This window comes from Mastomys coucha, unplaced genomic scaffold (genome assembly GCF_008632895.1).
Source record: "Mastomys coucha isolate ucsf_1 unplaced genomic scaffold, UCSF_Mcou_1 pScaffold20, whole genome shotgun sequence".
NCBI lineage: Eukaryota > Metazoa > Chordata > Mammalia > Rodentia > Muridae > Mastomys > Mastomys coucha.
Window position 1 is genome coordinate 46434159 of NW_022196903.1, and position 9181 is coordinate 46443339.

The 9181-nt window shown below is 43.0% G+C and overlaps 1 pseudogene; it reads left to right on the forward strand.

Moving 5' to 3' along the window:
- Positions 1-1073: 1073 nt before the first annotated feature.
- LOC116098114 lies at positions 1074-2439 on the forward strand (annotated as a pseudogene).
- Positions 2440-9181: the final 6742 nt, after the last annotated feature.

Below are 9181 nucleotides of genomic sequence, written 5' to 3' on the forward strand. Positions count from 1 at the left end.
GCGGTGTTCCACCCTCGCTGAAGTCATTCTAAGAGCTATCAAGTTGTAAGGTCCCAGCACTGGCAGGAGCCAAGCTATTCCAGACACTTGTGTTCCTAATAGCTTTCGGCGGGAGGCAGAGGCTAGTGGATCTCTGTGAGTTCCAGGCTAGCCTGATCTACAAAGACCCTGTCTCAAAAAACAAAACAAAAAGAAAGGTGTACAGTTGCCAAAAAATTGTGCTTGATAGAAAACAAACAAACAAACAAACAAAAACCACAACCAACCAACCATCCAAAAGCCCTCCTCTGGCAAGTGTGTGCCAGATGCTCATTTTAAAGCAAAGAAGCAGAGACAGGTGGATTGAGGCCAGCCTGATCTACAGAGTGAGTTCTAGGACAGCCAGGGCTACACAGAGAAACCCTGTCTCAACAAAACAAAACAAAACAAACAAACAAACAAACAAGGAACAAGACTGTGGTTGGAAGGTGGGTGGTGGTGGCGCATGCCTTTAACCCCATCACTTGGGAGGCAGAGGCAGGCTGATTTCTGAATTCGAGGCCAGCCTGGTCTACAGAGTGAGTTCCAGGACAGCCAAGACTACACAGAGAAACCCTGTCTCGAAAAAACAAACAAACAAAAAGAGACTGTGGTTGGAGACCCCAGGATTCCTGAGCAAGATCTCTTGTGCTTTGTCCCCACACAGCAGGGAGACACAGTGGGGGCAGCCTGGGGTCAGGGGTCATAGGCTGACTCCCTCTCCTATCTATGGTCAAGTAAAGCAGAGGATTAGAGAATCTGGATGGGGAACCAGAGTGGATAGGTAGTGACTCAGATGGATGGTGAACCAGAGAGGCTGGAGTGAAAGGACAGCATATAGGGTGATAGTAATATAAGCTACTTATAAAATTCAAGCTCGGGAGTAGCAGTGGCGCCGGTCCCATGTGCGGGTGTTCCTCGCAGCGCAGTTTCTTGGCCATCGCCGGCTCTCCCCCACAGCGGCAGGACGAGTCCCATGCATGTCCGTCTGTCCGCGGAGGTCTTTCTCATCTTGCTCGGCTGCGGGAAATTGGGCTGAAGCGACTGAGTCTGTGATGGAGAGAAAAAAGGAACAGTTCTGTAAGCTCTTTATTGGTGGCTTAAGCTTTGAAACCACAGAAGAAAGTTTGAGAAACTACTACAAGCAATGGGGAAAGCTCACAGATTGTGTAGTTATGAGGGATCCTGCAAGCAAAAGATCAAGAGGATTTGGCTTTTTAACTTTCTCATCCATGGCCGAAGTTGACGCTGCCATGGCTGCAAGGCCTCATTCCATTGATGGCAGGGTAGTTGAGCCAAAACGTGCTGTAGCAAGAGAGGAGTCTGGAAAACCAGGAGCCCACGTGACTGAAGAAGCTGTTTGTTGGTGGAATTAAGGAAGATACTGAGGAACACCACCTTAGAGATTACTTTGAAGAATATGGAAAAATTGATACTATTGAAATAATTACCAATAGGCAGTCTGGAAAGAAAAGAGGCTTTGGCTTTGTTACTTTTGATGACCATGATCCTGTGGATAAAATAGTCTTGCAAAAATATCACACCATAAATGGTCACAATGCAGAAGTTAAAAAGGCATTGTCTAGACAAGAAATGCATGAAGTCCAAAGTTCTAGGAGTAGAAGAGGAGGGAACTTTGGTTTTGGGGATTCTCATGGTGGTGGTGGCATTTTGGACCAGGACCAGGAAGCAACTTTAGGGGGGGATCTGATGGATATGGAAGTGTACGTGGATTTGGGGATGGCTATAATGGGTATGGAGGAGGACCTGGAGGTGGCAATTTTGGAGGTAGCCCTGGTTATGGAGGAGGAAGAGAAGGATGTGGTGATGGAGGACCTGGGTATGGCAACCAGAGTGGGGGCTACGGAGGTGGTTATGACAACTATGGAGGAGGAAATTATGGAAGTGGGAGTTACAATGATTTTGGAAATTATAACCAGCAACCTTCTAACTATGGTCCAATGAAGAGTGGAGACTTTGGTGGTAGCAGGAACATGGGAGGACCATATGGTGGAGGTTTATGGTCCTGGAGGAAGTGGGGGCTATGGAGGAAGGAGCCGATATTGAGCTTCTTCCTACTTACCATAGGAAGGTGTCTTGCTGCAGGTAACTAATGAAGAAGTGGTCAACCACAGAGTCTTCAAGAAATAAGAAATTCTGTACCATCTGAAAGTAGTTCTTGTTGGTGCCTTTATTTAAGAAGCACTTTTAAGATAAAAGAGAATGTTTTCTGATTTTAAAACTTCATTTAGTACAGGTTCTTAATAAAATTACAAAAATGAGTGCTGATTGTAAAGGGTAAACATCAACTCAGCAAAGGATGATATATTATGTTTTAAATTAGGACTTGTGAGTAGACAGATAAAAGCTCTATTTTAAATACAAGTTTTATAAAATAAATACTTTTGTATCAAAAAAAAATTCAAGCTCTGGCTGAGGTGCAGCTCAGTAGTACAATGCTTATCTAGTGAACCCCAGATCTGGGGTCCATCATCAACTCTGTGAAATGAATACTACAATAAAAATCAAAAAATGAAAAAAATCAAGGCTCAGAGTATAAATAACAATTCTTTGAATAAATGTATGGTGTGTGTGTATGTGTGGTGTGTGTGACATATGTGGTATATGTGTGTGATACATGTCATACATGTGCATTATGTACAAATGGTATATTTTATTTTTTAAGATTAATTTTATTTTATTTTTTATTTTTTTCAGGGTCAAATGATCCCCTTTATTATGTTCATCCAGTTACACAGGTAGACGCTGGCTCAGACAGGTCAACTGCCAATGAGGGAAGAGTTTGTGTCTCTCAGAAACAAGGGGCAGCGGGCACCAGGAGAATGCAAAAGCAGGCCACTGGCTGACAACATATAGGAGGATCCCCAGCATCAACTGGGCCCTCCTACCCCTCTAGCAAACCATCTGTGCCCAGCCCCATTTCTCTCATTCCCGCCTCATGAAAGTGGCAGCTGGGCCAGACAGTGTAATTTTATTTCTTATGTATACAGATGTTTTGCCTGCATGTATGTCTGTGCACCTGTGCATCTAGTGCCCATGTGAGCAAGAAGAGTGCACCAGATCCCCTGAACTGGAGTTAAAGATGTTTGTTATCTACCATATAAGTTCTGGAATCACACCTAAATCCTCTGCAAGAGAAACAAGTGCTCTTAACTGCTGAGCCATCTTTCCAACCTTCAATTGGAAGTTTTAAATAGAACGGGAATATGTGCAGATTTTCATTTTTAGAAGGTATCTTTAGATAGTATTTAGAAGGAAAATGGTAAATAAGAGAACAATAGGAACCAGATGTCTAGGCTCTTGACTCGGCAGATAAAGTCACTTGCCACTAAGCCTGACCACCTGAGTTCAGTCCCTGGAACCCATGTGATAATAAAGGTTTTAGAATGTGAGCCGATGAAACAAGTCAGCAAACAGCATTCTGTGCGTAGTCTTTGCTTCAGTCTCTGTTTCCAGGTTCCTGCCTTGCATTCTGCCCTGATTTCCCTTATTGATAGACTGTAATTTCTATATGTAAGCCAGAGAAACCCTTTCCTCCCTGGTTGGTTTTAGTCAGTGTTTGATCACAGCCACAAAAAGCAAACTAACATAGTAATAAGGTAACATATATGTATTTATAGATGTAATAATAATAAGATGATATGTATGTACTTGGTTGAGAGTGTTTATTGCTGTTGCATAGGACTGGAGTTCAGTTCCTAGCACACATGTCAGGTAGCTCATATCTGCCTATAAACTCCAGTTCCAAGGACTTTAACACTTGTGGCCTCCAAAGACACTTTCGTCTTTTTTTTAAAAGATTTATTTATTTCATGTATATGAGTATGCACTGTAGCTATACAAATGGTTGTGAGCCTTCATCTGGTTGTTGGCAATTGACTTTTTAAAAAAAGATTTATTTTATTTTTTATGTGTATGAGTACACTGTAGCTGTACAGATGGCCATGAGCCATCACGTGTGTGGTTGCTGTTGATCTCAAGGACCTTTGCCGCGCTCGCTCCGGCCCACTGCAGCTGTCTTCAGACACACCAGAAGAGGGCATCTGATCTCATTATGGGTGGTTGTGAGCCACCATATGGTTGCTGGGATCCGAACTCAGGACCTTTGGAAGAGCAGTCAGTGCTCTTACCCACTGGGCCATCTCACCATCCACAGGACTTTTAAGACCTCTGCTCACTCCTGTCAACCCCACTTGCCCCGGTCAGCCCCGTTCGCTCTGGTAGACCCGGCGCTCTCAGTCCCTGCTTACTCCAGCCCAAAGATTTATTTATTATTATAAATAAGTATACTGTAGCTGTCTTCAGATGCACCAGAAGAGGGCATCAGATTATTAGGGGTGGTTGTGAGCCACCATGTGGTTGCTGGGATTTGAACTCAGGACCTTTGGAAGAGCAGTCTGTGCTCTTACCCACTGAGCCATCTAACCAGCATGACCCTTTCATCTTATATGCATATTCTTCACTCTTTCTTTCTTCCTCTCACACATCTATGTCTGTCTGTCTATCTATCTATCTATCTATCTATCTATCTATCTATCTATCTATCTGAGATAGGTCTTACTGTGCATCTCTGTCTTTTTACTTTCTCCTTACCTAAGTGTAACCTTCCAGAGAGAGATATTGCTTACCTGCACATGGCGCTGGCACAGCACTAAAACCATATGAATGAATAAAGCAAGTGTGGTGGTTTGAATACGCTTGGCCCAGGGAGTGGCATTATTTGTAGGTTGTGGTCTTGTTGGACGAATTGTGTCACTCTGTGGCTGGGCTTTGGGACCCTCCTCCTAGCTACCTCAGAGATTCGAGTCTTATCCTGTTTGCCCTTGGAACAAGATGTGGAACTCTCAGCTCCTCTGGTGCCATGCCTGCCTAGATGCTGCCATGATTCCCGCCTTGATGATAACAGACTGAACCTCTGAACCTGTAAGCCAGCCCCAGTTAAATGTTGTGTTTTATAAGAGTTACCTTGGTCATGGTGTCTCTTCACAGCAATGAAAACCCTAAGCATATCCTTTTCTTCAAGAGCTGCTACAGTGTGACTATGGCTGTTAAACACATTATCTCCCAAACAACCCAGTTGAGTAGAGGACATTGCAGGTAAGGAACCTGTTCAGAGCGGGTGCTTTACCTGGTGTTATCTGGATATCACAGCACTCCTAGAGTCAATCAACTGACAATCACACTTATTTTAAAAAATATTGGGCTGGTGAAATGGCTCAGCAGATGAAGGTGCCAGCCACCAAATTTGAGGACCAGAGATGGATTCCTAGGACCTGCGTGGTAGAAGGAGAGAACTGCCTCCTAAAGTTGTCCTCTGACCTCCCTCCTACAGTGTGCTCACCCATACCTTCATGCACACAAAACACATGTGTAGCTGCGTACATGTTATAGAAGGATTTATTTAAAAAAAGGGGGGGGCAGGTGGTGGTGGCACATGCCTTTAATCCTAGCACTTGGGAGGCAGAGGCAGGCGGATTTCTGAGTTTGAGGCCAGCCTGGTCTACAGAGTGAGTTCCAGGACAGCCAGGGATATACAGAGAAACCCTGTCTCGAAAAACCAAAACAAAAAACAAAAAAAAAAAATCTAAAACAAAACAACAACAAAAAATCAAAACAAAAAAACAAAGGTGGGTGGGTAGAGGAGGGAACTGGGAAGAACTAAAAATTAAAAACAAAAACAAAAAAGCAACCAACCTTGTAAAGACAGTGTTTGTACTGAGCACATGCAGACCTTTGTAGTTATCCAACAAACAGCACGAGCCTGTTTCTGTGGCAGTGCTGCTGGTTGGTATGGTAAGAAGCCTGGAGGTGATTGGGACCTTAGAGGGAAGCTGTGTGTAGGTTGTGGGCCTTGAACTTTGGACTGTACTATCAGCAGGAGTCTTGGAAACACTATTGCCTGCACATGGCTATTCACTGCAATGGACCCATGCTCCAAGGCAGAGCCTAGGCATGGACTAGAGTCTCTAGAGGAGCAGTGTAGAGCAATAACTCTCAGTGCCTTAGAGAAAAAGGCTTTCCACCAGACTCTCTCATTCATGTTTTCTTGGTATAAATTACACCACAGTAGGACTGATTTCAAAAGTTCAGTAATTAAAGTTTAGATTCAAGATAAATTCAATAATACTAAAGTTGTCTTTAACAGTTTGTTTGTTTATTTGTTTGATGCAGGATCTTTCTTTCTTTTCTTTTCTTCTTTTCTTTTCTTTTTTTTTCTTTTCTTTTCTTTCTTTTTTTTTTTTTTGAGACAGGATTTCTCTGTGTAACCCTGGCTGTCCTGGAACTCACTCTGTAGACCAGGCTGGCCTTGAACTCGGAAATCCTCCTGCCTCTTCCGCCCAAGTGCTGGGATTAAAGGCGTGAGCCACCACTGCCCAGCTAAAATGAGCTGGGTACACGGAAGGCAGAAGAGGGTCAGAGCTCAAGGTTATCCTCTGTTACAGGGCTAACTAGAGCCAGCCTGGGACATATTGGACCCCTGGTGGTACATGCTTTCAATCCTAATGCCCTCAGAAGAATAAATAAATAAACTGGGCAGTGATTGCACATACCTTTTTTTTTTTTTTTTTTTTTTTTTTTTTTTTTTTTTTTTTTTTTTTTTTTTTTGTTTTTTCCAGACAGGGTTTCTCTGTGTAGCCCTGGCTGTCCAAAGAAACCCTGTGTTTAAAACTAACAAACACTAAAAGAGGATAAATAGATATGCATTTTAATTTTGGTAGTGCAGTGCTTTCTTGAAGAGGTGCTGTCTTTCCCCAATCCCTCCCTAATGTTTGAAGGGATGAGGCTTTTGATTATTTTGAGATAAGTTCTCATGATGTTAGCCTTGACTGGCCAAGAGCTCACTGTGTAGACCAGGCTGGCCTCAAACTCACAGATCTGTCTGTCTTCCCAGTGGTAGGATCAAAGTCATATACCACCATACCAGGTCAGTTTTCAGTTTTTGCTGCCTTGTGGTATTGAGGCCTAGGTAGAAGGTTAAAGCTGAGGTAATGTTACCTATCTAGCCTGCCATTTTGTGCTGTTAACTAATAGTATAAAGAAACTTTTCTCATATGTTCTTTCTGGTATGGCTAGGAAACTTTCTTATGTCTAGAATGATTGCATATTCTGTATATAATCATGTATTATTAAATAATCTGTATAATTATGTTCTATGCTCTTGAAAACCAATCACAGCAGAAGTCAGTCAGAACTTCTTTGTATAGTTAATCACAATAAGCTTCGACCCAAAGCAACCACCAGGCAGCACTTCCTACATTTACGTATAAGATTTTATAGTTTTTGCTTTTATAACCTGCCTGTAGGGTGGACCTCAACACAAGAGAAACACCTGCACCAATATAAAAAGTCATTTGAAATAAGACTTCCATTTTGAGTGGGGTATCAAGTAAAGTTTTGGTTTCCAAGACCTCCCTGGGAACTGACATCCTACTTGGCAGAAAGAGACTTTTACATGGGTAACTGCCATCCTGGTTAGCAGGTTAAGACATGAACGTTAGACAAGGCAAGTCCCCTGTCACAGTTGAGTACCCCAACCAATGGGGGCAGGATAAGTGTCCAAGAAGACATGCTCCTAAGGAAGTCCCCTATCCCTAAATCCTGATTGGTAAAGTAACTTGCCACATATATTTGTAGATCTCAGTCTTAAAAGCCCTATAAGATCTTGACTCAAGATCATAGTTAGCTTCCAAATCTGGTCTGCAGCCTTGATCAATCAGTCCTGGGGTGAATGCTCAATCCTTCTGTAGTGTATCTAGTGCATTTAGCTAAGAGATGTAAGAGATATAGGATAAAGTTATAATAACAGTTAAAGTGAGCTGAGCATCATAGCACATTGCTATAATTAAGCATTTGGGAGGTTGAGTCTGCCGGACCCCTTTAAGTTGAAGGCCAGCCTGGAATACTTAGTGAGTTCAAGGTCAGCCTGGGCTACATTTGAGACCATGTCACAAAAATCAGAACAATAGAGCTGGGGCAGTAACTCAGCTGGTAAAGTGCTTGTCTTGCAAGCATGAGTCCTGAGCTGGCTCCCATAGCCCACAGAGATAAAACGTGTGCACTGTGGCATATACTTGTAATACCAGTACTGAGACAATAGATGGATCCTTGGAGCCTACTGACCACTTAACCTACTTGCTAAGTTCTAGAGTACTGAGAGACATTGCTTCAAAAAAGAAAGAAAAGAAAAGGCAGATGGCTCTTGAGGAATGACACCTATGATGGCTATCTTGACTGTCAACCTTACTACATTTGGCACCCCACCAGCTTGCACACCTGTGAGGGATTTTTTTTTTCCACTGGAGTATTTGAGTTGGGAACACCCACACTAAATCTGGGCCATACCTTCTGGTGGCAGCCCACATAAAAGGACACAGAAGAAGGAAGATTTTGCTTTTTTGACTACTTGTCCTCACTCTTGCTGGTCAGTTCATCTGTCCTGCTGCTGAGACAGTTCATTGCCAGTGTTAGAACTACTTTGGGGCTACTACAGTCACAATCAAAAGCAAAAATCAAACTCCAACTGTCCAGTGGTGGCACACGCCTTTAATCCCAGCACTTGGGAGGCAGAGGCAGGTGGATTTCTGAGTTTGAGGCCAGCCTGGTCTACAGAGTGAGTTCCAGGACAGCCAGGGATATTCAGAGAAACCTTGTCTCAAAAAAACAAAAAACAAAAAACAAACAAACAAAAGAACTACTTTGGGAGTCCAACATAGATTGAAGACCAGCTGCTATGGTGGTTTGGATGAGAATGGCCCCCATTGAATCATGGATTTGAGTATTTGTTTCCCAACTGCTGGATTGTTTAGGAAGGATTAAGAGGTATAGCCTTGTTGGAGCAGATGTCACTGTGTGTGGCCTAGAACTTAATATATATGGATCTTTAAATGAGAATAGCTTTCATAGGCTTACTTATTTAAATGCTTGGTCCCCAGTGGGTGGAATTGTTTGGGAAGGATTAGAAGGTATGGCCTTTTGGGAGGAGGTGTGTCACAGCCTTTGAGGTTTCAAAAGCTGACAACATTCCTAGTTAGCTGTCTCTGCCTCATGGTTGTGGATCAAAGTGAGCTCCAGTTACTGGTTGTCTTAGTCAGGGTTTCTATTCCTGCACAAACATCATGACCAAGAAGCAAGTTGGGGAGGA